This window comes from Oncorhynchus keta, chromosome 9, assembly GCF_023373465.1.
Source record: "Oncorhynchus keta strain PuntledgeMale-10-30-2019 chromosome 9, Oket_V2, whole genome shotgun sequence".
In the NCBI taxonomy this organism is placed as follows: domain Eukaryota; kingdom Metazoa; phylum Chordata; class Actinopteri; order Salmoniformes; family Salmonidae; genus Oncorhynchus; species Oncorhynchus keta.
The window spans coordinates 2,994,794-3,000,793 of record NC_068429.1 but is presented as its reverse complement, the minus strand read 5'-3'; positions in this window follow the sequence as shown (position 1 = coordinate 3,000,793).

The following is a 6,000-nucleotide window of genomic DNA, read 5'->3' as shown; positions in this document are numbered from 1 at the left end:
ATCACAATACTGCTACTGCTAGGTTGATGGTATTACTCTGAGCAGACCAGTGGCTCCACAAGGTTATATTGTTGTGAGGGTAGCCTAGCGGTTAGAGCATTGGAATAGTAACCGGAAGGTTGCAAGTTCAAACCCCCGAGCTGACAAGGTACAAATCTGTCGTTCTGCCCCTGAACAAGGGAGTTAACCCACTGTTCCTAGGCCGTCATTGAAAATAAGAATTTGCTCTTAACTGACTTGCCTAGTTAAATAAAGGTAAAAAAGATAAATAAATAAAAGGGGTTGGGTCTGGTCCAATGTAACATGGTACACTGGTCTAATGGAACAGGGAGGTTGTAAACTCTACTCTGAGTTGAGTCATAGTGGCTGTCTAATGGATCAGGGAGGTTGTAAACTCTACTCTGAGTTGAGTCATAGTGGCTGTCTAATGGATCAGGGAGGTTGTAAACTCTACTCTGAGTTGAGTCATAGTGGCTGTCTAATGGATCAGGGAGGTTGTAAACTCTACTCTGAGTTGAGTCATAGTGGCTGTCTAATGGAACAGGGAGGTTGTAAACTCTACTCTGAGTTGAGTCATAGTGGCTGTCTAATGGAACAGGGAGGTTGTAAACTCTACTCTGAGTTGAGTCATAGTGGCTGTCTAATGGATCAGGGAGGTTGTAAACTCTACTCTGAGTTGAGTCATAGTGGCTGTCTAATGGAACAGGGAGGTTGTAAACTCTACTCTGAGTTGAGTCATAGTGGCTGTCTAATGGATCAGGGAGGTTGTAAACTCTACTCTGAGTTGAGTCATAGTGGCTGTCTAATGGATCAGGGAGGTTGTAAACTCTACTCTGAGTTGAGTCATAGTGGCTGTCTAATGGATCAGGGAGGTTGTAAACTCTACTCTGAGTTGAGTCATAGTGGCTGTCTAATGGATCAGGGAGGTTGTAAACTCTACTCTGAGTTGAGTCATAGTGGCTGTCTAATGGAACAGGGAGGTTGTAAACTCTACTCTGAGTTGAGTCATAGTGGCTGTCTAATGGAACAGGGAGGTTGTAAACTCTACTCTGAGTTGAGTCATAGTGGCTGTCTAATGGAACAGGGAGGTTGTAAACTCTACTCTGAGTTGAGTCATAGTGGCTGTCTAATGGAACAGGGAGGTTGTAAACTCTACTCTGAGTTGAGTCATAGTGGCTGTCTAATGGATCAGGGAGGTTGTAAACTCTACTCTGAGTTGAGTCATAGTGGCTGTCTAATGGATCAGGAGGTTGTAAACTCTACTCTGAGTTGAGTCATAGTGGCTGTCTAATGGAACAGGGAGGTTGTAAACTCTACTCTGAGTTGAGTCATAGTGGCTGTCTAATGGAACAGGAGGTTGTAAACTCTACTCTGAGTTGAGTCATAGTGGCTGTCTAATGGAACAGGGAGGTTGTAAACTCTACTCTGAGTTGAGTCATAGTGGCTGTCTAATGGATCAGGGAGGTTGTAAACTCTACTCTGAGTTGAGTCATAGTGGCTGTCTAATGGATCAGGGAGGTTGTAAACTCTACTCTGAGTTGAGTCATAGTGGCTGTCTAATGGAACAGGGAGGTTGTAAACTCTACTCTGAGTTGAGTCATAGTGGCTGTCTAATGGAACAGGAGGTTGTAAACTCTACTCTGAGTTGAGTCATAGTGGCTGTCTAATGGATCAGGAGGTTGTAAACTCTACTCTGAGTTGAGTCATAGTGGCTGTCTAATGGATCAGGAGGTTGTAAACTCTACTCTGAGTTGAGTCATAGTGGCTGTCTAATGGAACAGGGAGGTTGTAAACTCTACTCTGAGTTGAGTCATAGTGGCTGTCTAATGGAACAGGGAGGTTGTAAACTCTACTCTGAGTTGAGTCATAGTGGCTGTCTAATGGAACAGGGAGGTTGTAAACTCTACTCTGAGTTGAGTCATAGTGGCTGTCTAATGGAACAGGGAGGTTGTAAACTCTACTCTGAGTTGAGTCATAGTGGCTGTCTAATGGAACAGGGAGGTTGTAAACTCTACTCTGAGTTGAGTCATAGTGGCTGTCTAATGGATCAGGGAGGTTGTAAACTCTACTCTGAGTTGAGTCATAGTGGCTGTCTAATGGAACAGGGAGGTTGTAAACTCTATTCTGAGTTGAGTCATAGTGGCTGTCTAATGGAACAGGGAGGTTGTAAACTCTACTCTGAGTTGAGTCATAGTGGCTGTCTAATGGAACAGGGAGGTTGTAAACTCTACTCTGAGTTGAGTCATAGTGGCTGTCTAATGGAACAGGGAGGTTGTAAACTCTACTCTGAGTTGAGTCATAGTGGCTGTCTAATGGATCAGGGAGGTTGTAAACTCTACTCTGAGTTGAGTCATAGTGGCTGTCTAATGGACACACTCTGTCCTGACATCACTACGTCTCCTGGCTGGAGAGTGATTAGACCAGACCGGCGAGGAAGAGGTGAAACACATTCAGTCACTGACTCCTCAGCATCTGGGCTGTGCAATTTAGACTGACAGACTGAAAAACAGTAATTACATAAAACTCTCTAAAGCCACAAGCAACTCAGAGCAAACTGAAGGAAACAACATTCAACTTGTTGATGATTCCTGACTGACGGCCACTGGGGATGCAATGTGCAAATCAAAGGAAAAGGAAGAACAAAAATACAGGATACCGAGAGACTGAGTTCCCCAGAGAATAGGGTGTCATATGGGACGTACCCCTTAGTTCCCCAGAGAATAGGGTGTCATATGGGACGTACCCTTAGTTCCCCAGAGAATAGGGTGTCATATGGGACGTACTTAGTTCCCCAGAGAATTGGGTGTCATATGGGACGTACCCTTAGTTCCCCAGAGAATAGGGTGTCATATGGGACGTACCCTTAGTTCCTCAGAGAATAGGGTGTCATATGGGACGTACCCTTAGTTCCCAGAGAATAGGGTGTCATATGGGACGTACCCTTAGTTCCCCAGAGAATAGGGTGTCATATGGGACGTACCCTTAGTTCCCCAGAGAATAGGGTGTCATATGGGACGTACCCTTAGTTCCTCAGAGAATAGGGTGTCATATGGGACGTACCCTTAGTTCCCCAGAGAATAGGGTGTCATATGGGACGTACCCTTAGTTCCCCAGAGAATAGGGTGTCATATGGGACGTACCCTTAGTTCCCTTAGGGTGTCATATGGGACGTACCCTTAGTTCCCCAGAGAATAGGGTGTCATATGGGACGTGTTCCCCAGAGAATAGGGTGTCATATGGGACGTACCCTTAGTTCCCCAGAGAATAGGGTGTCATATGGGACGTACCCTTAGTTCCTCAGAGAATAGGGTGTCATATGGGACCCTTAGTTCCCCAGAGAATAGGGTGTCATATGGGACGTACCCTTAGTTCCCCAGAGAATAGGGTGTCATATGGGACGTACCCTTAGTTCCCCAGAGAATAGGGTGTCATATGGGACGTACCCTTAGTTCCCCAAGGAACTGACTCCCCACCCCTCTACTGACCCTCCATCCCTTCACTGACCCCCACCCCTCTACTGACCCCCACCCCTTCACTGACCCCCACCCCCTCTACTGACCCCCCTCTACTGACCCTCCATCTCTTTCACTGACCCCCACCCCTCTACTGACCCCCACCCCTCTACTGACCCCCCACCCCCTTCACTGACCCCCCACCCCTCTACTGACCCCCACCCCTTCACTGACCCCCACCCCCTCTACTGACCCCCCACCCCTCTACTGACCCCCACCCTCTACTGACCCCCCACCCCCTTCACTGACCCCCACCCCCTCTACTGACCCCCACCCCCTCTACTGACCCCACCCCCTCTACTGACCCCCCACCCCCTACTGACCCCCCCCCCTCACTGACCCCCACCCCCTCTACTGACCCCCCCAGCCCCTACACTGACCACCCCAGCCCCTACACTGACCACCCTAGCCCCTACACTGACCACCCCAGCCCCTACACTGACCACCCCAGCCCCTACACTGACCACACTAGCCCCTACACTGACCACCCTAGCCCCTACACTGACCACCCTAGCCCCTCCACTGACCACCCTAGCCCCTCCACTGACCACCCTAGCCCTCCACTGACCACCCTAGCCCCTACACTGACCACCCTAGCCCCTACACTGACCACCCTAGCCCCTACACTGACCACCCTAGCCCCTACACTGACCACCCTAGCCCTCCACTGACCACCCTAGCCCCTACACTGACCACCCTAGCCCCTACACTGACCACCCTAGCCCCTCCACTGACCACCCTAGCCCTCCACTGACCACCCTAGCCCCTACACTGACCACCCCAGCCCCTACACTGACCACCCTAGCCCCTCCACTGACCACCCTAGCCCCTACACTGACCACCCTAGCCCCTACACTGACCACCCTAGCCCCTCGACTGACCACCCTAGCCCCTACACTGACCACCCTAGCCCCTACACTGACCACACTAGCCCCTACACTGACCACCCTAGCCCCTACACTGACCACCTAGCCCCTACACTGACCCCCACCCCTCTACTGACCCATACAGTCATGAGTGGAGGTAAACTGACTGTACTAAAGACAGGAGGCTGGTGGTATATTAATAGAAAAGGATGGTTCTCGTGGTAATGGAACAGAATAAGTGGAATAAGTGGAGTGTGTTTATGTAAACACAAACAGAACACAACTAAAGAGATTTATCTAGGTAATGTGTGTTTATGTAAACACAAACAGAACACAACTAAAGAGATGTATCTAAGTAATGTGTGTTTTATGTAAACACAAACAGAACACAACTAAAGAGATTTATCTAGGTAATGTGTGTTTATGTAAACACAAACAGAACACAACTAAAGAGATGTATCTAGGCAATGTGTGTTTATGTAAACACAAACAGAACACAACTAAAGAGATTTATCTAGGTAATGTGTGTTTATGTAAACACAAACAGAACACAACTAAAGAGATTTATCTAAGTAATGTGTGTTTATGTAAACACAAACAGAACACAACTAAAGAGATTTATCTAGGTAATGTGTGTTTATGTAAACACAAACAGAACACAACTAAAGAGATTTATCTAGGTAATGTGTTTTATGTAAACACAAACAGAACACAACTAAAGAGATTTATCTAGGTAATGTGTGTTTATGTAAACACAAACAGAACACAACTAAAGAGATTTATCTAGGTAATGTGTGTTTATGTAAACACAAACAGAACACAACTAAAGAGATTTATCTAGGTAATGTGTGTTTATGTAAACACAAACAGAACACAACTAAAGAGATGTATCTAGGTAATGTGTGTTTATGTAAACACAAACAGAACACAACTAAAGAGATTTATCTAGGTAATGTGTGTTTATGTAAACACAAACAGAACACAACTAAAGAGATTTATCTAGGTAATGTGTGTTTATGTAAACACAAACAGAACACAACTAAAGAGATGTATCTAGGTAATGTGTGTTTATGTAAACACAAACAGAACACAACTAAAGAGATTTATCTAGGTAATGTGTGTTTATGTAAACACAAACAGAACACAACTAAAGAGATGTATCTAGGTAATGTGTGTTTATGTAAACACAAACAGAACACAACTAAAGAGATTTATCTAGGTAATGTGTGTTTATGTAAACACAAACAGAACACAACTAAAGAGATTTATCTAGGTAATGTGTGTTTATGTAAACACAAACAGAACACAACTAAAGAGATGTATCTAGGTAATGTGTGTTTATGTAAACACAAACAGAACACAACTAAAGAGATGTATCTAGGTAATGTGTGTTTATGTAAACACACACAGAACACAACTAAAGAGATGTATCTAGGTAATGTGTTTTTATGTAAACACAAACAGAACACAACTAAAGAGATTTATGTAAACATATCTCGTTTCTGATGCCCCCCTCATCCCTGAAAACATTTCACCTACTGTTGCATAACATTAATCTAGCCATGTTGTTCAAAGCAAACGTTATCAGGAAATCATGCAGATATCTGTTGTCACCTGCTTAA